This window comes from Mixophyes fleayi, chromosome 2 (assembly GCF_038048845.1).
Source record: "Mixophyes fleayi isolate aMixFle1 chromosome 2, aMixFle1.hap1, whole genome shotgun sequence".
Lineage (NCBI taxonomy): Eukaryota > Metazoa > Chordata > Amphibia > Anura > Limnodynastidae > Mixophyes > Mixophyes fleayi.
The window spans coordinates 309,056,165-309,083,211 of record NC_134403.1 but is presented as its reverse complement, the minus strand read 5'-3'; the positions used below and the strand labels follow the sequence as shown (position 1 = coordinate 309,083,211).

The following is a 27,047-nucleotide window of genomic DNA, read 5'->3' as shown; positions in this document are numbered from 1 at the left end:
ACCACAGACGTGGCGATGATTATCCGGCCAGTATATGAGATAATAGGAGACATAGCTATGATCAGCAGATGGCAGGTATTTACCACAGAGGTAGCGATGAGGTAATCCGGCCAGCAGGTGATGTATTGGAGACGCTGCAGTTATTAGAGAGAGGCAGGTATTACCACGGACATGGTGTGGATGTTATCTGATCAAGAGGTGAGGAGGTCTGAAGACAATGAGAGGAACGGGAACCACAGGAGAGTATACTGTGGCTACCACAGTGAAGTGAGGATCAAGAACAGACAATTAAGAGATCATCTGCGCCTTAAATAGGGGAAGGCTGACAGGTAGCCAATACAAAGTGAGGAAAGGTTTTAAAGTTTGTTCTGGTCTGCACATGGGCAGAAGTATTCCTAAGATGGTGGACGGCCGCGGCGCTGCATGGATGTCAGCAGAGAGGTGAGTGGCCTGGATCTAGGTCCAGAGGAACCAGAGATCCAGCGAGTGACACAAGCACTATGTGAGAACTACATCCAGCAGTGTGTGTTAGACCAGTGACCACCAGTCCTGGCAGGTGTGGGCAATAACCTTCAACATTTCTCAATATTATTGCAAAGTATTACAACTGCCCCCACCTCAGCTGCCTCTTAATGCAACCTGGCTGGCTAAAATTGTGTGGGAAGAACACTGCACACCTAATAACCACCATACGCTCAGTGATGGAAATGATTCATAATCACACCCACAACAATATAATTTACAAGGGGGTATTTAATTTTCCCAGAATCTGTTTTTTTACATGCCTAACCTGGATACATACCATTTCTCCAATAAGAATACAGTCAACCTGAAACTTGTAGTTAAAAACTTTCTCTACTTCATGCATGGCATGAGATGCTCCCTCTTTGAAAATAATATACTTTTACTCAGCTCCCCAAAAGGAAATACTCAGATTGCACTATTTTTTAATGCCAGGTACTTTATAATAATTTGTTGGCAAGGTCGAAATTGTTCCCTGTACTTTAGCAGGTCACACTGCAGTATTGATTAAGTTATCAGTCATAGGGAATGCACACATCTTTAGGCCTTGGCAGCTCACAAACCTACATCAGAGGATCAATCAGAAAAAGTCTTGATTAAGAAAACGCCATTCTTAACTGCTAGGTTACATTTATAAGCTGAGATAAGGGAGATCGCTTACTATTTTTCCAAAACCCCTGCCATCTCAAGACACAGAAAAGGCTTTACCGTGGACACAAAGCACATTTTATAGCAAAGCCAATAAGCCTAATAGGATGTTGGTGCATAAATTAGAGACACAGCAGGCATTTCATAGATTACACAAATTCAAACCTCAGATTCAACAGGTCTATATTGTTCAACATGGATTTACAAATTGTTCTATGATTATTTTTCCTTTTTGTGCTCCAATGGCAATTCGCCCATACTGGAAAAGCTACCAACCTCCCTACAAAACACTAGACTGCCCAAGGTTTGTGACACACTGTTGGAATTTGTAAATAATTCTGAGTCTCATGAAGCAGCTAAGTGAATTAAAAAGTTACCCCTTGGCAAAAGGCTGGATGGCCTATCTGATATAGTCTATAAAAAATTTGGAGATTAGAAGATGTCCCAATTTCCATAAATTTCTCAAAATTTGTACTCTAATCCAAGCCATGTTTGCCCTACAATACTTACATGGTATAGCACTGTGCATCCAACCATAATCTTGATAAATATTGTTTATTAATGATATATTCTAATTTGAACATCCTTGCTGGAGACTGAAAGCTTACTTACCAGACAACATGGAAAGATGACATGCACAAAAATGTTCCCTACCAAGAAACGGGGAATTCTATGTACAAATCTTGCCAAGGAAAGTTTGACTGTCAATCTAATGGAGACCTGCAAAATCTTATATATGGTATGTATATTATTACATCTTTTATTTATAAAGCGCTGAGATATTATGCAGCCCTGTACATTGAAGGGATCTTAAACAAATTATGTACAATGACATAACAAAGTAAAGATGTCCCTTCTCAAATTAGTTTAGAATATAAGAGATGTAGTGAACAATTGTTCAACACTGTTCAGTTTCTTCATTGTGCTTTAGGAACTATGGCAAGGATGGTACCTTTATTAACATTTGAAGCATGTTTTAAGTACTGTGTTTTACCAATTACTTTCTGCTATAGTCCATCTGGTCATTTACCCAGCAATAGATATATGTTCAGTGGTGGAACTACCATTGGTGCAGCAGGTGCCGTGCACCAGGGCCCATGGAAATAATGGGACCCGCTGCATGGCAGATGCAGAGGGTCAGGGGCCTCGGATCCCTCCTCCCTGCACTGGGGCCCACAGCTCGGTTTTTCCGCCTCTGGATATGTTTAATGTATCCATTGGCCAGAATAAGCTGGTACAGCATTTATAAAGATTACTAAAATACCATAGCTATTTATTAAGGAACCTATATTTTCCATTAGCATTGAAAAGGATTAACTACATCCTGATAAATGAGAGAATCTGACACATTGTGAATAAATACCTATGACCTCTGCCCCTATTCATAAACCCCACAAAATGCCTCAGAATACCTAGTACTGGTGAACATTGTAGTTAGTACTACTTCGAGGTTAGAATCATCAGGAAAGCACTGTGGGGCTGATTTATCAATGGGTAAAAAGCTCTTCTGACCGTATATATAAAAGGCGGTTACAGCTTGTGATAACTCTGCTGGCTTTAAGACTCAATGGTACTTGATAGCAAAGGCTCTCCCATGCTTTTGGGGAGCCCATTTATCAAGTAAAGTACTTACTATACAATTTTATTATGGAGCCTATTAAAAGAGGAGCATATCTTTGAAACACAATTATTATCTGGTTAACCTGGCCAGTTGGTGGGGAGGACCTTTGTTAAATTTTCCAATGTATTCAATTATCTATCCATACGCAACTGTAATTCTCACTGTAATTATGATAATAATTACAGCACAGTGGCTTAGTGGTTAGCACTTCATCCTCACAGCACTGGGGTCATGAGTTCAATTCCGAAAAATTGGCCTTATCTGTGTGGAGTTTGTATGTTCTCCCAGTGTTTCCATGGGCTTCCTCCAGGTGCTCTGGTTTCCTCCCACAATCCAAAAACATGATAGTAGGTTAATTGGCTGCTATCAAATTTACCCTAGTCTGTGTGTGTATGTTAGGGAATTTAGACTGTAATCTCTATTGGCACAGGGACTGATGCGAGTGAGTTCCCCCCAAAAAAAATAATTAATTAGACAAATAGTGTTAATGCGGTCACTTAATTTTAATAAACTTGCTATGTTTGAATAACAATTGCATGATCTATTCTTTTTTTCTGTGTATAAAGAAAATTGTATATTTGTATAAAATATCAGTATTAAAGGTGAATACACACCAGAGATTTTTCATATAGTGTCATCGACCAACATTCATTGACTGATGAACGCAGTCTATCTGGATCTACAATAAATTTACTTGTTCGGATTTACTTGTTCGCGATAGAGAATTACATTGGAGTCGATGTCTCAGAGCCAAATTATACCATTATGAGAACAACCCCTGATGTTGGTGTAGCTAGGTAATCAACTAAAAAAAAAATGTATTCTAAGCATTGCTATCTACCTTATATTGCATTCACTAGTGTTGGTAGAACTCCCAGTGACTGTACCCTTATTGATGATATTATAATAGTGTGCATGTGCTTTCCCTACACTCGCTCATCTTGACGGATAACGAATTGCCAGTATACAATTACAGTTTTTCAGATGCAGGAAGTCCCAAAAATAGAAGTTGCATTCAAGGTCTTCCTGCTTTTGAAAAATTGTCAGACAATACAGTGTGTTCTCCACAGAGGTCAATTATGTCTATTCAATTTTAATTTGTTCACCATGCAGAAAACCCAGACAAACATTGACGGATGCCACTGCATTAAAAAGAAAAAAAAAAAAATCTCTTGCATGTACACACCTTTAGTGAGAATTTAGTGTCAGTTTATATTTACAGCAAAATACTACAGAATTACTTGTATAGATTTACAATCCAAAAAGTATTGGTTTCCAATGGTGTTTTATGCATCACTATAATACAGGAAACAATTTCATTCCAACGTGACCCTTGATCGCCTTTGAAAGACTACAGAAAACTATGCATGCTACATCACACCACTGCACACACTTGCACAAGATGCAGTATTATGTCCTGTGTAATACGTCATACTTGCTTACTCTCCCGGAATTACCAGGAGGCTCCTGAATTTCAGGGAATCTTCCCAGACTCTAGGACAAGCAGGTGTCCTCCTGGATTTAGGTGGAGGCGGGGCTTAATAACGGTATTCTCTTCATTAAACCATTCCCCCAGTAAGGATACCATGAATCTCGACACTTCACATGTTAAATAGATGGCAGACCAGAGCAGGCACACTTTTAGAAGTTTAACTGCTGCAACATAATTGCCAACTGGGGCACCTCTGCCGCTATGGTAACCAGGCAACTTGTGCAAGGTTAACAGAAAATAATCTGGCAACCCAGTGTCTCAATCTATGTTCTCAAAGTTATCCTGTGAACTAGACCCTAGGTTAGCCCCTGAATTATGTTTGCATGTTGCAACTTAGACCACTACAACTTTTATTTAATAGATTAGACGTTCTCCTCTATTCCAAATTTTCTATCTTTCATCTTTTCTCATCTCTATTTTCTATAGTACTTTTTAGTTTTAGAGCAATATTCCATTTTTACTACCACTTTGTTATATAGCTATGCAGTCATGTTTTATATGCAGCTGTATGCTTAATTTCTTGCTATTCTTGCATTTATGCTTCTTGAATGCTACATACTTTGCCTGTTAATCCCTATGTCTTTGTAAAATGCTCCAAACTTTACAGCGCTACAGAATTTTGTGGTGCCATATAATCATTAATATTATATCTGTAATACATATGCAATCATGATCAAATATTGTGGCCCATTTGTACTTTTTCCAAATTACTCACAATTTCCTCTAAACATAAGGTGAAATTAACAACAGGATTCAGTTTCCACAATTGTTTCTCTGTTAATATACAGAACTTTTATTTTTGGTTCTGAATTGAATACCAACATTTGTCTTGAACGATTCCTGTGTGCTTTTTGAAGTGTGTTTGGGTTCATTGTCCTGCTGGAAAACCCATGACCTACAGAGAAATCTTTTTGACACCGGGTTAACATTGCACTCGAAAATGACTTGGTAATCTACAGATTTCATGATGTCAGACACACGTTCAAGGTGCTCAGTGCTAGATGTGGCACAGAGACCCCAAAACATCACTGAACCTCCTCCATGTTAGACTGTAGGGAAGGTGTTCCTTTTCTCTGAAATCTTTATTTTATTTTCTGTAAACCTAGGGAAGATCTGCTTTACCAGAAAAGCCTTAATTTGGTCTCATCTGCCCACAGGACATTCTCTCAGAAGGAATTTGTCTTGTTCCTACAAAGTAACCCCAATTCATTGAGTTGGTGATGGATGGTGTCAGCTAAAACAGTCATACATTGTGTTTGAAGGTCACCTTGAATCTCTTTGGCAGTTGATTGAGATGCTTTCTCCACCACTTGAACAATCCTGTGCTGTAATCTTTGATCAAGTTTTCTCTCAAGGGAAGTCAGCTGCAGTGCCATGGGCCATAAACTTCCTAATAACATTACATATGGGGGAAATGGGAACATCAAGGTCTCTGGATAGTCATTTATAGCGTTAAGATTGCCCATGCTTGGTTACAATCTTCTGTTTGACCTCCTCAGACAATTCTCATTGAGCACAAATGTTCATTGCAGTACACGCAGGCACACAAAACAGAATAATTAGTTGTTTTCTCTATTCAAGAGTGTTTAATTAGTTAGTCTTATATTGCAGGCACCTACTACTCACCAAAGGTGAGTTCAGATCCAAAGTAAAGGAGAATCATCTGCTTGAACTCTAATTCTAAACAATCTACTTCTAAAAAGGTACCAATAATTAAGTTTGGCCATTTAAGGATTTCTGTGTGTAAATAAGGTACAAATTAATTATATTTTTTGTGTTTTATACTGCTGCAAACTAAAGAAACATATGCAAATAACAAAATATTTTTAATTTTAAGAAATTGTGCATTAATACTAAAAAAAAATTGCAAGGGTGCCAATATTTTTGGCCACAACTGTACATACATAAATACAATAAGGGACTATAGAATATCAGCCCTATCCGCCATATATTAATAAAGGTCCAAGATGATCTTAATTGCTTGTATATAGGTATGTCTATATTGACTGTTACCAGTTCTTTTGTAGAACACTTATAATGAGTGTGAATGGCTACTGTGTACACAATGAGCAGAAAGAACATTTCACCAATACTCTGCCCTTTGCTATATTATTCCAAGTAATGACCAGATCTTCCAAAGGTATAGCAGACCTCTTAAACAAAAAAAATATTTTTTAACATACCTCAAAAGGGACAGTGAGCCCCTCAGCTTATGAGAGGCCAATTAGTTAGTCTGTGCCATATGTTCTAGGGTCTGTATATGCAATCATTGGAACAGGGATGAGTAGGAACTCACTGAATTAAACACATTGCATTACAGTGTAGGAGGCAAGCTCAGAACAGATGCTGACTGAAATAGCCAATTTATATGCAGAAAGTGCACTAAAATTTCAGCTCTGAAAAAAAATCATTTACTGTGTTTCCATATTCTATTTGTAATACAGCACATAGGCGAACTTTCAGATTCAAACATTCTAAGCACAGTGCAGACGTTACAAAATATTACAAACCTATAAAGAGGTGTTAACAATAAACTCTTATCAGGTATTGTTCAAATAAATAGCTTCTTCAATAATATTTGTATTTAAAGAAAAACATAGGAAATCAAAGTCATGAACATGACAAAGTTATCTAAACAAAACGTGAAAGGTGGTTTCCTGCATGCAGTGGTTCCGTTACTTTGTTAATTGATTGCTGTTTTGGCTGGATCTGTCTCTTGTGGACCCCCTGATGACATTTGTTCGAGCCAAACGTGAAACGCTTTTCCAGGAAGGACGATCTGCAGACCACTACTAATGTTCAGAAAACGAATACATTTTTAAACAAACACTTAACCATTTGTGGTGATCCTGGCATGAAATTAATCCCAATCAGGTTAAAGGGAAGGTGATCAGAGAAACCACTACAGATAAGCCTGATTTATGATCTTTAATTGTACGTGTTTTTTATATCAAATATTGTGTACTAAATGGTGTTTGCAATATTACAATATAAGCAGTCTCTGGCTCTTTTTGTTTTTCTATATATATTATATATAAATATAAAAAGCGTGTGAGTGAAAGAGAGGGTTAAGAGAAAAAAAAAAAAAAGTCTTAATGCAAAAATCCTAGATTTCAAAGAGTGCGTGTAGTTCTACAGTCAGACCAGGGAAAAAGACACATTATGACAATTATGACATCATAGACATAGAATTTCGAGGTAGAGCTTTGCCATAGAGGACTGTACACAAGGTCACTTGGTACAAATGGTGGCGACTACTACACAGTAGTTTGAATGACAATGTTATGGCTTGAATTTGGATTCCTGCTATAACTCATATCCACCACTTCCTGTAATTCTGTTTCATGCAACTTTGAGCCTCTAATGGGAGAAGATGCAAAATTCTGCAGTAATGATCTTCATGTTCTATACCCCAACATGGGTGATGTCTCCTGTGCTTATATACCAAACTGCTTTGAGTACCCTGAGAGTTTGACCAAAGTTTGGGGCCCTCCATGGATCAAATATGACAATGCCAAGTCAGAAATAATGTATACCTTGATTATGGTGGATCCAGATGCCCCAAGCAGATTCAAGCCAATATTCAGATTCTGGAGGCACTGGTTGGTCACTGATATACCAGGTTATGCTCTCTTTAGAGGGAAAGCAGTAACAGGAAATGTTGTATCACCTTACCATCGACCAAATCCACCAGTGTCATCTGGATATCACAGATACCAGTTCCTGCTCTACATGCAATATCCAGAATATTCTCCTTATCTTCTACCTAGTGAGGAGCCTCTGGTGAGCTGGGATGTGAACGCATTTGTCCTACGGTCCTCCTTGGCTGATCCTGTGGCCACCACTCAGTTCATGGTCAAACATACCCATCAGTAGTAACCAATAAATAAAAGAATTAAAAAAAAAAAAAAAGTGGATCTTGGGCTCTATTTATGAACCGTCAAAAAGCCAGAGATAGAGCTTCACACTACACATTGCGTAGCACCCACTAGCACTAAAATTTCTCGTCCCCAAAAGCAAGGTTAAGCCTACAAAACAAGGATCCTTCTTATGATATCAGAAGAGAATGAATAAAGCATGCTTTATTCTTAGAATTAATCATTTTGTTGACGGTTTATCATTTTTAAATATATTTTAAAAAAAATAGTTTAAAGTATTTTTTTTATCCACTAAATGAAACTGAACGCCCTCTGCGAAAGAATTCCAGTACCATCGCCATGTGTTAGTAAGTAGATCCTCTTTACTATAGTATATGTCTCAATATTACAATGAATAAGGATTCAAAAATCTTTTTGCCTTTTGCTAAATCGATAGCACCATCCTTGTTACTAAGAGAACATGCATATTAGATAAGATATACTCTATTGAGAGGGTAGCGGCTAATTACATAAATATACTCAGCATTGTGTACATTTGATCTGAGAAGAGTACACCCAAACAAGTCTAGCAAGAATTTATGTTTAACCTACAAGTAGACTGCAAAATATGCCCACTCACCAATGCCAGTTAGTGTATATGTAGTACCCCTGTATAATTAAGGGTGTGCACCGGCCACTTTTGGCGTTTTGGGTTCTTCTGATTAGCTTGAGGTTTTGGGTTCTGATTTGTTTTGCCAAAACACCCCACAAAAGGTTTTGGTTCTGATTTTTTTTTTTTTAAAACAAAAAAAGCATAAAAAAGTGCTAAAATCCATATTTTGGTTTTTTTTCCACTCCTACACTATTAGCCTCAATAACATTCATTTCCACTAATTTCCAGTCTATTCTGAACACCTCACAATATTGTTTTTAGTCCAAAAGGTTGCACCGAGGTAGCTGGATGTCTAAGCTAAGCGACACAAGTGGGCGGCGCAAACACGTGGCCCATCGTAGGTGGCTGTGTAGGCTTGAATGGCCTTTTGCTGCTCCTCCATCCTCTGCAGCATATAGAGGGTGGAGTTCAAGCGCGTCACTACCTCTTGTTTTAGTTGATGGCAGGGCAGGTTCATGCTTTTTTGATGTAGCAGGAACAGTGAACGTAGTTTAATATCTGATACTAATATTTCTGGACTGCCTATTGAAGTGGAATCTCGACGGGATTTGGTACCGGGGACACAATACCTCCATCAACCATCTAAATTCCACTGCACAGATGGCGGACACCGGACGCACGTCTAACACCAACATAGCTGTTACGGCCGCAGCTATCCGCTTTGCCATAGGATGACAATATAGTAGTGGCACTGCAGTGGCAGACAGGATGGCAGTTTGAAAAACTAGGCCCCAAAGAGCACATAATGGCCAAAAAACAGGTGCAAGCTGGAATTGTCCTTGGGCCCTCTCACCCACCCTGATGTTGAAATAGGACATGCGCACTTTAACAAACCAATCATTTCAGCAACAGGGCCTACAAAACTGTGGCTGAAATGATTGGTTTGTTTGGGCCCCCACACAAAAAAAAGCTATTCATCTCTCCCTGTACAAACTAAACAGGCTCTACTGAGGCAAGATGTCGTCTTCATCCTCATCCTCTGATTCCTCGCCCCCTTCAGTGTGTACTTCCTCATTCTCACACATTATCAATTCGTCCCCGCTGGACTCCACAACCACAGGTCCCTCTGTAGTCTCTGGAGGGCAGTGCTGTTCTTGATTGAGGAATTAATAATTCATTTTTATGAACATCATTTTTTCAACGTTTTGCAGAAGCAACCTCCTTCGCCGCTCACTGACCAGGTTCCCCGCTGCACTAAAAACTCTTTCCAAGTACACACTGGAGGGGGGACAACTCAGGTAAAATATAGCCAGTTTGTACAGGGGCTTCCAAACTGCCTTTTTTCCTGCCAGTAAAAATAAGGACTGTCTGACATGTCTACTTGGATGGTGTCAGCAAAGTAATCCTCCACCATTTTTTTCAATAGTGACAGCATCCAATGCAGCGACAGTAGACATGTCTGCAATGGTTGGCAGGTCCTTCAGTCCGGACCAGATGTTCTCAGCATTCCCGCCAGCGGGACTTTTAGGAAAACGGAGCTTTTTCCTCGCAGCCACAGATGTGGAAGAAAATGAAGGAGGAGCTGTTGGCATGTCACGGTCCTCTTCAGAGGACAATCTCCTGACCAGCAGGTCTTTGCACCGCCGGAAACAGAGACACAACATACGCTTTAAACCGAGGATCTAGCACGGTGGCCAGAATGTATTCCTCTGACTTTAAAAGAGTGACCACCCTTGGATCCTGGCAAAGCGTACAAAGGGCTTCATCCACAAGAGCTACATGCTTTGTGGAATCGCAATGCTTTACCAGCTCGTCCCTCACTTCCTCCAGCTGCTTCTGCAACAGCCTGATCAGGGGAATCACCTGACTCAAGCTAGCAGTGTCGGAACTGACTTCTCGTGTGGCAAGTTCAAACGGCTGGAGAACCTTGCACAACACGGAAATCAGTCTCCACTGCGCTTGACTCAGGCGCATCCCCACTCCTTTGCCTATGTCGTAGGTGGCTGTGTAGGCTTGAATGGCCTTTTGCTGCTCCTCCATTCTCTGCAGCATATAGAGGGTGGAGTTCCAGCGCGTCACTACCTCTTGTTTGAGGTGATAGCAGGGCAGGATCAGCCTTTTTTGATGTTGCTCGAGTCTGCGGTAGGCACTGGCAGAATGCCGAAAGTGTCCAGCAATTTTGCGGGCCACCGCAACCATATCCTGCACACCCCTGTCACTCTTCAGGTAATGCTGCACCACCAAATTTATTGTGTGGGCAAAACATGGCACGTGCTGGAAATTGCCCATATGTAATGCCCGCACAATGTTACTGGCGTTGTCTGACACCACAAATCCCCAGGAGAGTCTAAGTAGGGTAAGCCACTGCGAGATTATTTCCCTCAGTTTCTCTAAGAGGTTGTCAGCGTTGTGCCTCTTATTAAAACCGGTGATACACAACGTTGCCTGCCTTAGAATGAGCAGGCGTTGTGGAGATGCTGCTACTGATGCTGCGGAAGGCGATGCATCTACCCAGTGGGCTGTCACAGTCATTTAGTGCTTAGTTTGCCCTGAACCACTTGTCCACATGTCCGTGGTTAAGTGGACAGTGGGTACAACCGCATTTTTCAGAGCACTGAGGACACTTGTTCGTACTTCTCTGTACATCCTGGGTATCGCCTGCCTAGTGAAGTGGAATCTAGACGGGATTTGGTACCGGGGACACAATACCTCCATCAACCGTCTAAATCCCACTCCACTGATGGCGGACACCGGACGCACGTCTAACACCAACATAGCTGTTACAGTTATCCGCTTTGCAATAGGGTGACTACTGTCGTACTTTGTGCTCATGGCAAACGACTGTTGGACGGTCAACTGTTTGGTGAAAGACGTAGCGTTTTTATGACCTCCCCTCTGGGAAGATGGCCGACTACCAGCAGCAACAGCAGCAGCGGCAGTAGTAGGCGTACCGCTGCAGGATTCCTCGGATGAATCCCGGATTGAAGAGGACTCAGTCTGGCTGGTGACATGGCCTGCAGGACTAAATCTGATGGAGATCGTGGAGGAAGTTGACGAGGAGGGTGTTGGTGGTGTGTATCCAACAGGACCAAGGGATTTAGGTGTCCCTGGACTGATGACGGTCCTAGCCCCAGTTCCTGAACTAATCACTGAACTATGAAGGTTATTCAGGTGACGTATAAGGGAGGATGTCCCTAGGTGGCAAAGATCCTTACCCCTGCTTATTTGAGCTTTACATAAGCTACATATGGCCATACATTTGTTATCCGGATTGGGATAAAAATAACTCCAGACCAAAGAGGTGCATTTCTTGGTCTTCTGACCAGGCATGACAATGGGCTTTTTCATCCCATGGACATCAACTTTTTCCCCCCCTGGTGCCTCATTTAAAATAACCACATCAGCATCCTCCTCGTCAAGTTCCTCCTCAGCGCCAGCTACATCAATAGCCTCCTCCCGGTGTACAACATTGACACCTTGATTATCCAAATCTGGATCTACACTGTGGGTGATCCTTCCAGCATATGCAGAAGGTGTGCTGCAAATGGTGGATGGAGTTACCTCTTCCTATACAGTGATGGGAAGGTCAGGCTTCGCAACCACCAACACCCTTGGACTCGCCTTTGGGATTTGTGATGTCATCTGTTTAGAAGGCAGAGTTGTTTGCTGTGTTGTTGCTGACAGCATAACTCTTAAAAATTTTTGAGGGGGAGGGAGGAGGAGGGCTTAGATCCTTGGGTGAAGCTGAACCTCTAGTCCTGAACATGGGCCAGGGCCTAAGCCGTTCCTTGCCACTCCGTGTCGTAAATGGCATATTGGCAAGTTTACGTTTCTCCTCAGATGTTTTCAATTTTCTTTTTTTGCTAATTTTAGTGAACTTTGGGTTTTTGGATTTTACATGCCCTCTACTAGGAGATTGGGCATCGCCCTTGCCAGACGACGTTGATGGCATTTCATCGTCTATGTCATGACTAGTGGCAGCAGCTTCAGCATTAGGAGGAAGTGGGTCTTGATCTTTCCCTACTTTATCCTCCAAATTTTTGTACTCCATTATATGCAGCACAAGAGAGCGTACCCCTAAACCCCACACACTTTGGGACTGCAGAAACAGTGAACGTAGTAATATAGATTGCAGTACCTATCTTTTTGGGACTGCAGAAATAGTGAACGTAGTAATATAGATTGCAGTACCTATCTTTTTGGGACTGCAGAAACAGTGAACGTAGTAATATAGATTGCAGTACCTATCTTTTTGGGACTGCAGAAACAGTAAACGTAGTAATATAGATTGCAGTACCTATTTTTTGGGACTGCAGAAACCGTGAACGTAGTAATTTAGATTGCAGTACCTATTTTTTGGGACTGCAGAAACAGTGAACGTAGGTAAATTTAGCAGTACTAATATTTCTGGACTGCAAGAACAGTGAACGTAGGTAAATATTGCAGTACTAATATTTCTGGACTGCAAGAACAGTGAACGTATTTTAATTTAGCAGTACTAATATTTCTGGACTGCAAGAACAGTGAATGTAGGTAAATATAGCAGTACTAATATTTCTGGACTGCAAGAACAGTGAACGTATTTTAATTTAGCAGTACTAATATTTCTGGACTTCAAGAATATATTGCTCTAGAATTTTTTTTATACTTTTTAATTTTATTTTTTTAATTTTTTTTTTAATTTTTTTTTTTTTTTTTTGAGGATTTTTTAATAATTATAAAATTCTATGGACTTATCAGAACAAAGCACAGGACAAAAGCACCACTGGATTAAGCAGGACAGAGCACTGGCCAAAGCACCACTGAATTAAACAGGACAGAGCACAGGACAAAATAATAAAGCACCACTGGACTGATCACACAGGAGCAGGAGCACCACTACCCTACAACCTCCCTCTTCCCTGATCACAGCCCAAATGAAGATGGCGGCCGCAAGTGGCGAATTTATGACATCAGACTCTCGCGAGATCCGACGCGAGACTTGGATGTCATAGCCTCGTTTCGGATTTTTTTCCCAGGCGGAAGTACCTGAACAGTGCTCGGATCCCGTCGGATCCGCACTGTTCGGGTGGGCTCGGATTAGCGGAATCCGAGCCCGCTCATCCTTATGTATAATCGCACATTGAGTTTCAATAACTATATTCATGGGATAACTGCTTTTGAGTGTTTGCAATAGTTAATTGTACTTAAATGACGTTCAAAATATATATTTAAACTCTGCATTACAGCCGAGAATTTTATTTTTCGCTATTGTACCAGCCGGAGCCCTGGGGGCTGCAACATGCATTAAATTTGTTCCCGGGACTCTGCAGGTTCTGTAATACAATACTGGCAAATCAATAAAGCTCACCATCATTAAATGGCAACAATGGGAAGCGTGAGCAGGAGGACCAATGACAGGTTTGTGACTGGTCCTCCTGCTCACATCACCCCTCTCAGTTTTCAGCTGAACTGTAAGGAAAACAACAGGTCCCTGAGAAAAATGGCTACAAGGAGTTTAAATTTCAATAACAGGTTTAAATGATTGGAAAGCTATTAACAGTAAACACCTATTACTTGGAATGTCAAGTGTCAAACTATAAACATTGCCTGAGACATTTTTCAACATTAAAACTTCCATTTTAAGCGTAACATTTGCACTGAACAACAGCTATCAATCAGCTTGTATATGTCTTGTGCAAGTTAGATAATAAAAGTAAGTTTCTAATCGGTTGATATTGTTTAATACAATGTTAGCAAATGAGCCCTATTACCTACAGATATCCTAATACCACATAATTACTTCCCATATATTTAAGAGGAATTACACAGTCATGGGTGCAGGGGCTGATTGGGCTGGGGGAGAGCTGCAGTTTTTTTTTACTTTAAAATGTTCCTAAATAGGCTGCTGAGCAGAGTCTCACCCCATTGGCTAAGTTTTGCCAGCCAGCGCCTGGATGGGTGCATTAAAACTAAAAATACCTGAACGGATCTGTAAATGTTATACAAACGTCTGCAATTGTACATACCATCCAGATCCATTTATTTTTTTTGTTTAAAAAATAGCTACATCTAAAGAAATGACATAGTATTGTCTTGTATAGTAAGCACAGCTGAAATACTTCTGTATAATCCAAAAGGGATCACGTTCTATATATTTGCCGCAATTTTGATGCATGGAACTCATGAAAAAAAAATGGTATTAATAAAACTGTAATAATACAGTTTATAACTTTATTGGAACAAGTTTGAGCACTCCTTCATACCCCAAATTCATAGTTTACCCTGTGCAAAGAATTCTATTATCAGTGTAGAAGTGTATACACAGTCAGTCTCAGAGTAGCAACAATTCCAGTATTATGACCAATGCCTTTGCAAGCTTTCATTTCTGGGGGGGGGGGGTTTCTTCTAAAAGAAAACAAAAAAAGAAAAAAAAAATCTTTACAAATAATTTCTTTGGCAAGTAACATACCCAGTCATGTTCCTGTAACTTTTTGCTGTAGAAACGTTCAAAGCTGTGGTGCGGCTCATATACTAGTTGTGTAGGGAGCAGTCTGTATTGCGGTAGTCGACAACTCTGCACTTTTAAGGCGGAGTTACCCCACAAAGCAAAACAGTGGCGTCGTTCTGTAGAAGAATGCTGTTATAGGTAGGAAAGGTTGACAATGAAAATGCTGATATTCAGAATGCTGAAACCATAACTGGTGGCACTATGGAAGGGGAAACCGCAGAGTGTGATCCCCCTGCCAAAATGACAAACCAAAACTGTTTTTTTGTTTTGCCAAGCAAAAAGTCCCTGGATGTATTTTGTTTACTGTTTGGACAAGCAGGTATAATTAGTCATACTACAGATGAAGACCCTGGATGTAGATGAGGACTACAGAGGGTGTTATTTTATTCACATTTGTCTTGGTGCATTACGGGGGAAGGGCATGCTGGTGCTTGAAGTACTACAAGCCCAGCATGCCGAAACCGTTAATAACAGCCTGGGCATGCCAAGACCTGTAGGGACAAAATGGTTTATTTCTATTTCATTTTAATTATTACCCGACACCCACCTTTCCAGGTGTGTGGGAAGAACCCTAATGTTTTCAGCACAGAGCTGGGTACCCCTACGGGGCATGGGAGGGTCCACATTAATTTTGTGCAAATACGATCTCCCTAGGGAATCCAGTCCCCTGCGGACCAGACTGGGACAGGTTTGGCTTTATGGCTGCAGGTTTCCCTGCTATGATGCCACCAGCCTCGGCTGGCAAAACCTAATGCTGGTACTAGTAAAATCAGGGGTGGAGGGGCACGCTTTCTGTCCCTCCGATTTTGCTAGTACCATTCTAGACCGGCAGCACTAGGGTTGGTTAAGCTGTTTGGGGGTGGGAGTGTTGAGATATAGCAGCAGATTCAGACTTAATGTTGCATGAGTGATTACACTGGCGTGACTGCAGGTGGAGCTGTTCCTAAATGTGTTACTGTGCTGCACTTTGCAGTGTTCTCCCCAGCACCTATTTCCCAGGTGCTCCAACCGGCTGGTTTTACTTGCCACTCGGCTCTTGGAGCCCAACAGAATGTCATATTATAGTAAAATAATACATTGTTTCCTCAATTAAAACAGGCACTATGTGAGCACTACAGCCAGCAGTGTGTGTTAGACCACTGCCCACCAGTCTGAACAGTCATGGCAGGTATGTGCAATGACCTCCAACAATTTTCAATATTATTGCAAAGTATTACACTGCCTCCGCACTTGGCTACTTCTTAATGCCACCCGGCTGACAAATGTTTCTGGGGAGAACACTGCTCTGTATTATTGTGGTGTATTCTGCTGTAAAAGAATATTCTAGTTTTATCTCATGTTGGAGTTACATGCAAGACTGTTGTGTCTGTATGCCTATATAACTGCACAGTTTACTATAAAGCTATTGTGCTAAAAAAGAATTTCCATGTGTGCCAATGGACAATGTATAAAAAGTGCAATCTGCAACAGGGGAGAGGGCTCTATGGGAAGGGTGCATTTGGTTTTTTACATGGAGTCCTGTGAAACACTTCTCAATTTGCACTATTTGGTAATAGGCAAGACTTTTCTGAACCACTTGTCCGTTACAAATTAACCCTGACTGTAAGGAGGGAGACATAGCTACCACTCCTTATCATAGCCACCACCATCATCATCAGACTGGATAGGAAGAAACCCTGTACTGGGGTTGGCTGTCATTTAAAAAGAGAGCAAACCACATGTTTCTGCTCCTTCCACATCCACAACCCTTTACAATTTCCAACCCAAAAGTGTATGGTGGCCTTTTTTCCCCATGGTTGAGAAAACTAATTGACCAGTGTCATAGATATTTACATTATTCAAACATATGGTATTAATACTTTAAAAAGATAAATGTATATATGAATATACTGGCATGGTAATAAAATTGCATATATTAAATCATAAGAAATATGAATTAAAAAATAGAATAATTATTGTCTGTTAGTTATCACAATATCCATTCATATCCCAGTACGCCTATCTGTTCAAAATATAGTGCAACATCAAAAATTCACTTGTTATCTTGTTCCCCAATGATTAAACTATGAAAAAATGATCTCAAGAACATGCAAGATCAAATCTATAGAGTTGTGTTCATAACGTTGAGAAGTGAAAAATCCTCAATTAGGAACTTACTTGTTTCGCTTCGATACAATAATGGTCCCAGTGTTGATTATCAGAGAAAGATCATTAGTTAGTTATACGTTAGATGGGAGGTAACCGACTCAAGGTCAAATGAGGATCTGGGGCCTAGCACGGGAGGTACTAAATAACTACAAAAGCTCCAATTCCACTAAAAATCCAATTAGCTAGCAGCAGAAACACAACATTGTGACATGTGATATAAATCGAACAACAATGTCGCCATTGTAGCATGGTTACCATAGTATCCCAATAAAATTAAACTCGGCCAGATTAATAGGAAAAAAGTCCATTTAAACACAGTTATTAGTTTCACCATGTGAAGCGTGGTTTCTTCAGAGACAAGAAACTACTGTCTTTCTCAGAGTCTTTTAAATCATGTATAACCAATCAGTATAGAACATTAGTTATCATTAAATAACATCTTATTGCTACAAATCTTAACTTTATCAAATAAATATACTAAAAGTATAGAATATCAGTAATCGTACTAGAGTTAACAACCAATTCTTTACTATAAAAAAAAAAAGATTATAGCCTCAATCTATAAAGGTGAGGATTTTAAGATCCTAAATTAAATATCCAGAAAGCCTATCTGCAATATATATGTAATGCCCCCTCTTGATGTCTCACTGACATTTCAATTTCTATTACTGCTAATTCATGCAAATCACTAGTATAATATACACAGAAATGTGTGTGGAAAAATGATTGCATACTTTGTGTAAAATATTTCTCCTGTGCTCAAGAAATTTAGTTTGTAACGGACATGTAAAATGTCTAATATATTGTAATTTGTCGGAAAAAAATCATATTTATTGAACTGTAAACTAAAACTAAATTAAAAATTAATCCTCTGTCAGATTTAAACTCTGAAACTTTATGACTTGTAAGTTTACAAATAAAACATGATGTTTCTGCACTAATAAAAACAGTTTAGGTGGTAACCATGTGGGTTTTAACTGAAGTATCATATTAGCTGTAGTATTTAAAGGAATTTAAGGAACTAGGAGCTACAATATTTTATGGGTATTGGCATCTTTTTTTTCTGTTATATAGAGAGAATATCTAAAATGTAAGGCCTCAAAACTGTATAACAGAACAATTTGTAAATAACCTGTGTTATCTTGTATGGAGAGTAATAAAATTTTGAGAAACAAAAAAAAGATTGATCTATCAATCAGATTATTTATAGATCACTTGAAGTTTTTAGAGCTAACAGATTTTCTGTCTAATTTCTTAACTTCAGGAGAAAGTCACCTGTAGTAACTTATCGGGGTAATTTTAAAACAAAAGAATCGAACATGCTATGCTATTAATAAAATCCTCATCGGTGGAACAATTTATTTTTACGCTCTTTAACTGTTCTTTGTTGTTCCACAGGCTATAATAATGATTATAAAAAAAACTAATTACAACTATCAACCTTTTTCTGGTGAGTTTCAGTATCAATAATTTCATCAGCTGTAGAGAGGATAATGTCCAGAAAATTCATATGTGACCAGTGAAAAGTGCTTGTGGATTTTTTATTATAGGTATTTGAATTAACAAAACTATCAATAAACAGTGAATCATTTAAAAAAATAAATAATCAATTTATACTACATAAGGGTACCATCCCAGATATATTTCTGTTCAAAGTGGTCCACATAAAGGTTGGAGAAACTAGGGGCAAATCTGGTGCCCATAGCAGTACCAAGGATATGTACATAGAAAGTTTAATTGAAAATTATGTAACAATAAAAAATTGATAATATTAAAAATAAATACACCATTTCTCTGATATTGACATCCAAATCTGATGTGGGAGCTTCCTCACTTTACTAAACAGCAGTAGCAGAGAGTTTAAATAAACTGACAAAGAATGAGCAGTCCGAAGTGTTCAAACTTCTACTGCCTTGGAAGACCAAAGATACTTAACCACCACGGGTGTCTATTAGTACAAAAAAATGAAAGAAAAAAAAGAAAACAATATAATATAATATATAATTATATATATATATATATATATATATATATACACACACACACACAAGTTATAGTATGTCACTACTACGTACCAGGTACATAATCCATAACTCAAGGGTGCCTCCTACTATGTTATAAATGTCAAGATGTTTGATCTACCTAGCCTATCAGAAGCAGGTATTAAAATAAGCTGTCTGTGCTCTGGCAATTTGGTGGAGGTTTTGACCAAATTGCCAGCTGTTAAGGTGTTTATAAAAAAACGCTGTATAATCACTGGCAGTTTTAAATTCAATCCTCAAACCACCCTATAGTAAATATGGCAGTTTGGAACACTAATCCTCTGGGAATTGATGGCGATTATAACCATCTCACAATGTGCCATAAATTTACCCATCTGTCTGCTTAGCTAGTGAAGCACCTCCATCCTAACATGGCAACCTACTACAGAGAAGTGAAAGAGCTTGTGGACATATTTAGTTAAGTATCAAGACTTCATTTATTTCTATAGTGTTTATTATTCAACTCGCTTATACACATAATGTAATATATTAATTGTCAAATATCGATTTCCATTTTTCTAAAATTAGCTTAAGAAAAAAATATACTGTGCTATAATTTATAAAGATATATGTAAAATATATACTTTAAGTATAACTATAGTTGCTGTCTCTCTGAATTTGGTTGTCATTAATACTAATTTTATGGTGCCATATAAATTAATACACACCAGAATGTCATGTTCATTTGCATACCAAGCATGACTCCTGTAGGTATATTTAAGAAAATATGACATTTTCTTGTGTCTTTATTTCTCTTAATTCACTTATCCCTGCTGCTCAGTCAAGTTGAGATGTCCTGAGATATCATAGAATCATCAAGAATGTGGTCTGTTTTGACATTGATATAGGACGAGAGAGATTTCAAGAGCTTTAGTTTTTAAGACCCATGTCATAAATTGGTATTATGTACTCATCTGTAACTATGTGTCTGGAACTCTCCATCCATAAGTACATTATAGGTAGAGCAGAAGAGTTTAGAAACCAAATCAAAAAGAGATAGAGTAATTTAGCCTCTCCATACTGTTTTAACAAATGGCTGGACACTACCAATATCGCACAACAATATTGCAATTTTATAGGACTAATAATTAGCATGCATATGACACGTCCCCTAGAGGGTGGCCGGGAAACAATTACCTGATGATGGTTTTCCCTGCTCACCGGACACAATGCTTTCACTCTGATAGCCCGTTGGTGTTACCATGTTGCTCCCTTTTTATGAAACACAGTAGAGGTACATGCCTGTAGGGTCAGACTGGTAATTTTATATTCCTGTGGTCTGTGAGCCACGTACACTCTTGGCAAAACACACAGCACCGCACTAAGTAGGTTAGGTGACCCTGAGTTATCCATTACCAGCACACTATGCTTTCCTGTGCGTGGCAGGGTCACTGTAGGAACAGATTCTATACCCCTATACCAATTACAGCACCTGCTTTCCTTATGAGACTCAGGACAGGACTCTTCTGTTAAACCTCTCAGGTCTTTGCACAGTGCACTGTCCTTTGTTCTGTCTGCACTGCAGAACTACTCACCTCTGATCCAGTGACTGGGGACAACTGTCTGGTTTTGGGTTCTGCCTGTTCAGAAGGGTGAATAAGGGTATGGTTCCTACCTGGCTAGCTATCTTTAGGCCCCTGCAGTTCTCCAATATCATGTGTTCCCTTCTGAAGTCTCACTGTGGCAACACAGTTATCCTGCACAGCAGTATTGATCTTTGTAAGACAATTAACTCCATACTATCGCTTTGGCCTGACTCCCATTCTGTCTGTCTCCTGTTCCTGGGACACAATACCGGTTTTATTTCTAGTCTCCCCCTATTTGGTTTAACCCATGGCTAGACAAAGTTCTTCTGATAAACATCAACTATTAATTAATTCACAAACCCGCATTTGCAGTTTTATGACTAGTAACTAGCTTGCATAGGACATAAACTCTTGTTGGAAAAAAAATGGAAATATAAAATTCTTCCACTTACTGTTCAGTACACATTAAATAAAGATTACGGGAATACACAGCAGACAAGGTCTAATGCATTCCCACTCATGTTCTATAAAAGAGACTATTATCCTATTGTGATTGACTACAGCGGCCTTCAAACACTGACAAGATATTCTGTGCCACATCACATTTTCAAGCATTTCTATGAGTCATAAAAGACAAAATCAGATGAAATAAAAAAAAACCTGATCGGAACAGATAAATAAAATGTTCCAAATTAGGGGGGTCTACTTAAGAAATAAAAAACAGCCCTAAAAAGTCAGCTGTCGAGAGCATAAGGTAGCCTTGTATGCTGACGACCTATTATTCTTTATCTCTCAGTGCCTTACCACCCTCCCTCACATTTTCAGTGAGCACACAAATTTGGCCTCTTCTCTAATTTTAAAATAAATACAATTTTCTCCCTCCGTTAAGAAAAAAAAACAAGAACAAAAAAAAAAACTATTGGAAATTAAATTTGTGTGTTTGGCATTGAAATTTAAAATTGAAGTACTTAGGTATATTTATTACCAAAAACTTAGATTCACTTTTCCAAAGTAAACTACCTACCCTTCACAGCTACTATTAAAAAGGATTTAACAACATGGAACAAGTTAGTTACTCATCTCCTGGATTGGCCATATTACCTCCATTAAAATGAACATACTTCCTAGATTATTATATTTATTTCAGACATTACCCATAAATATATTTTCCATGACTTTTGTCTCCCTGCACCCAAGTTTACCACGTGCATTCGGGCTGATAAATAAAAAAACAAGAGTAAGACAACACATTCTTCTCCAGCATTCTGGGCTAGCCAATGGCTTGGACACAATCTTAAAAAATATTTCTATGTAGGGCAAATAGCGCAATGTATTCAATGGCATTCTCTCCCTGAGAGCTTGGGTTGACATTGAATAAGATGCACTCTCTCCCATATCAACCTCAGCAACTCTATTGTCCCACCCACTATAGCTCACACTTGGGCGTGCTGTAACCGATTCTATGCATTGGTTCTATCACATAGCGGGCCCATCAATGACTTAGTTGGGTCCCAGCTTACCTCCCCCAGCTTACCTCCCCTGTCGCTCGTCGACGAGAAAACGCTGTTCTTCCTGGCCGGCGCCATCTTGGAATCTGGATGCAGACTCATCCTTTAAAGAATACCATGTCTCCTTATTGGTTAGTGTCCTCTAATAGCCAAGCAATATAAAGCACCTGGATTCATTCATTCCTTGCCAGTTCTTTGAGTCCCTATCCTAGTGTGGATGTGTCTACGCCAGGCTCCCTTGACACCTACACTGTTGCCTCCTAGCTGCTCAGCATACCTGGACCACCATATGTATTTGCTGCAGAATGTTGCAGCCCTGCTGCTCCAGTTACAGTGCTTCCAAGCATCACCTGGACCTCCGTGTACCAATTCTGCAGATCGGTATACCTCAACTGTGTCAGTCTCCTTACTGTTCTGCATACCTAGTTTCCAGTGTACTCCTACCTGCTGTACGCTACTCACCTGTTGAGGTCTCTTCTTAGATTTACGCTCTACTGGACCTCGCTTAACACCTACTTGGAAAACCGCGACCTGCGGGACAGAAGCGGATAAGCCAATATCCCCTTGCGGGGGTCACTGGTGAATACTTTCTATTCCGTTAGAAGCCACTTCTCCCTGTAAGTGACACTAAACTAAACAGCCCCTACCTGCCAAACATTCTGTGACACCACCCCCTCTCATATCCCTTTGGTACAACCGTACCAAAGGGCCCCAGTCCCAATGCATTTTCTCATTAGTTCTCATCCAATATTAGATTTCTTAATCAGCTGGTGGTACAGGGCATATTTCCTGCATTTTCAAAACTCCAAGAATCCCATGAACTCCCACATATCCCTTTCAATCAATTTCTGCAACTCAGGGACTTCTGTACTTCCTCAACCAGAATCTCTGCAAAACCTCTCTCCCCCTTTGAACAATTTTGCCTTAGTGTCATCTCATCAAAGTCCTCATTTCTTCTCTATATAATTCAAATGTTTACTTTTGTTTCTTGTAGAAACTTTTCAAAAATCACTCAAATTGGAAAAACAGATTTAAATTAGGTTCTGGATGACAAAGACTGATCAGACATATTTAACAGTGTATCTAAATCCTCTATCTCCGTCAAAGTAAGAGAAAACGCTTACAAACTCCTTTACCGCTGGTACCTGGTTCTGGCCATGCTTCACAAACTTTCTCCTAGAACTTCTCTTTGTTGGAGAGAATGCTATGGCCGTGGGCTCATTTCTTTATATCTGGTCCTGCCCAGTCATTCATAGATTCTGGCAAGAGGTTCAGAGTCTCAGAGTCTTCTTGTCACTTTAAACTGCCACAAACCTGTCTTTGCATCCAAAACAAATATTACTTTCACTAACATTTCCAGACCTCCTAAAACACCGTCCCCCATCTTTCTCCCCTTTTTCTTCACCATCAAAATGGTTTAATTGTGACACTTAAGGCTCTTTTGTAGTTAACCAATACTCTCAAATATAAATATTATATGTTGTACTTTTGCTTCTGTTCTATTTGTTCATGTTTGATGGTTTCATTAAAAAAATAAAATAAAAAAAAATACACACACAACAAAAGAAGAAAAGAAAAAGAAAAGTCCTAAATCCGTCAAAAACTAGTGTTTTCCTATTTATCAAAGTCCCAAAGCTGTTTAAGCATATGGTCGGTGGTAGCCTTTGCTAGGAGCCTGCAGCAAAGCTTCCCCATTCTATCTCAGGGGGATCATTACAGGAAAAAATATTTTATTAAAATATAGCATTTTTTTTCTTTTTTATAAAGTTTTTTTTTTTTTTTTTTAAGTAATTCTCTTTTTTTGTTTAACTTTATCATTTTCATTTTTTAATGAATCTAGAACTGGAATCTAGAACACCCAGGCTCCCAGTTCCAGTGCGGATGCAGGAGACAGCAAGCCAGCTCACTCAAATGCGGAGGATCCCAGCACTGATCTAGCATTAGTCAGCTGCCCTGGTGGCAATTTATTGATAAACAAGAGGAAGAGATTTTCTGTCTCTGCGATAAGCAGCTATGGAACATATTCATTTTGTAAGGGACTTGAGAAATAATCAAAACAGCAATATTAGACCTATTAAATCAGAGTTACATGGGTGTATTCCATTTTCTGACACATTCCTTAGTCAAAAAAATATTTAGATCAGCTGAAAAAGGAGAATGGTTGAACTCTTCTAGAAATGGGTGTTTGCCAAATCGCTATTAAAAGGCTCACAAACACTATACCTAACTCATTTTTATTTGTTTAATGCAAATACTAAGAGATGAAAGTATAATATTTAACTTTTTGGAATTTTTTTAGCTACCCTAAATTGTGTAACTAACCCACTTTTCTCTGCTCTCCAAATTCTCTTGCCACGGTTATGAACTTGTGATACTTATCTTACAATACAAAAACTTGGAGGACAGCTGTAGCAAGTCTGAGCATGGACAGTCATAGCCAAGAGCTCTGGTGCAAAATCTGAGCTAGGGCTCCATTATTTTCAGCCTCCATTTCCAACCTTAAAAACCTTTACCTTAATGTTATACAGCCACATGAACACATAATTGCCAACTTATTCCCTCCCTAGGCAAAGCAATGCCGCAATTGCCTCATTTTCCCATGGCAGACTGGGCTAAAATAACGTGATTCACGACAAAGAATAAGGAAGTGGGTTGGGAAGAGGGGATTTGAAGGCAGTGTGGAATAACAAGGACCACACTACAGTCCAGTGATGCGACTGCTGCAGACCTCTAGCATTAGCATCCGAGGTGGGATAACAAACCAAAACGTTAGCTCATACCCTGTTCAGAGAAATAGCATAAGACTATAGAGGTCCTATAAAAATATGCAGTGCAGCAGATTTATAGGTTAGCTTGGCATAGATGCATAAGCCCTTGCTGTATTTGCATGTTCTGGCATTATGAACAATGAAAACTAGGAGTTAGGATGTGCACTTTTATAAGATCATGACTGGGAGAAGTGAAAATCTCATCACACAGTAGCGCCTTGTTATAACCTCCTTTCCAATTCATTATTACTTTAACAATGTCCTTATAAAATACTCCTAGCTTCTCCCTCTTCTTGGTATAATATATTTTAATCTCAAAAATATATGTATTTTAATACATATTACTCATCTTCTGTGCATTTGGAATTGTTGGCAATGGATTAAAATCAGGTGCTAATCTTTTTTGGTGGCCGTATGGTGCAGGTAATGCAGTGCCCTATAAAAGGTCAGTTGCACCTTCAAAGATACAAAGTCTCCAACGTTAACTTTATTTAAACATCTTGTGCTGTATTAACAAAACATTAATTTTGTGACTCTTGTATCTTCAGAGTGTAGGTTTAAGCAAGGCAGGTATCTCATTGATGGGGTCGATGCAGAGTTGGCCACGAAATGGGCATAGCCTAGGTTAAAAAAATCTAGACATAAATAATAATATTGTCAAGTATTGCACACTATATATATATATATATATATATATATATATATATATACACACATACATATATATATATATACATATATACATATATATATATATATACATATATACATATATATACACATATACATACATATATATACACATATATATACATATATATATATATATATATATATATATATATACACACACACACACACACATATATATACACATATATATACACATACATTATATATATATATATATATATACACATACTATATATATATATATATATATATATATATATATATATATATATATATACACATACACACATACATACACACACACACACCCATATGGCATCAGTAGCATATGCACCCAGTTTACACCAGACACATTTCACTGACACTTACCTCCCACTAGCACCCATGTTTAATCAATTTGTTTTATGTACCACAAATGCCTTGTTAAGGACCTATTTAATGGAACAGGAACAACTCGATGTCTTGTGTACCAAAAAATGTAAAAAATGTTTTGCTTAAACACATACATAAAGGCATACTATATACTCAAATGATGGGGAAAAAAAAGTACCAATACGCTTCAACTGTGGCATTGGCTGTTGACAATCACAAGCAGGTTTGCTAGTGGAAACAGTCATTATCATCCGCTATTTACACCTGTCATTGTCCACCCTTAAACACTACAGCTTTCTCAGGTGTATATGTATATCCAGGTCTGCATTAGTTTGCAACTGCACAAACATGCCCTTACTGCAATTGGCCTACCTTAGAACACTCACATTCATATGTGGCAGAATCATGCAAATCTGCATGTGTGCTTTTTGGGCATGCACAAAGTAATTTTGCACAAGATATGCTATGTAAACTATGATCGTACTCACTGCATCAGACCCTATGTCTTTATCGCGGTTGCCCCTGCCCAGCCCATCCACCTTCGCTGCTCCAATCCCCAACCCTGGCACTCCAAACTTACCTGTTTCCTCCAAAAATGCTCTCGTACTGCCGAACGCCACTGGAGAAAATCTCGCTCCCTGGCTGATTTCCTCCACTTCAAGTTTATCCTCTCCTCCTACAGCTCTGCCCTCTCGCTCGCTAAGCAATCCTTCTTTAAATCCCTCATCTCCTCCCAGTCCTCCAACC

At 39.1% G+C, this 27,047-nt stretch overlaps 1 protein-coding gene and 1 pseudogene across 6 annotated transcripts in view; one reads left to right on the top strand and one right to left on the bottom strand.

Annotated features, from left to right (window-relative positions):
* The window catches only part of CDKL5 (cyclin dependent kinase like 5), a 324,391-nt gene that overhangs the window by 243,310 nt on the left and 54,034 nt on the right, over positions 1-27,047 (bottom strand). The window lies entirely within an intron of this gene.
* Positions 7,488-8,159, top strand: LOC142140440 (phosphatidylethanolamine-binding protein 4 pseudogene; annotated as a pseudogene).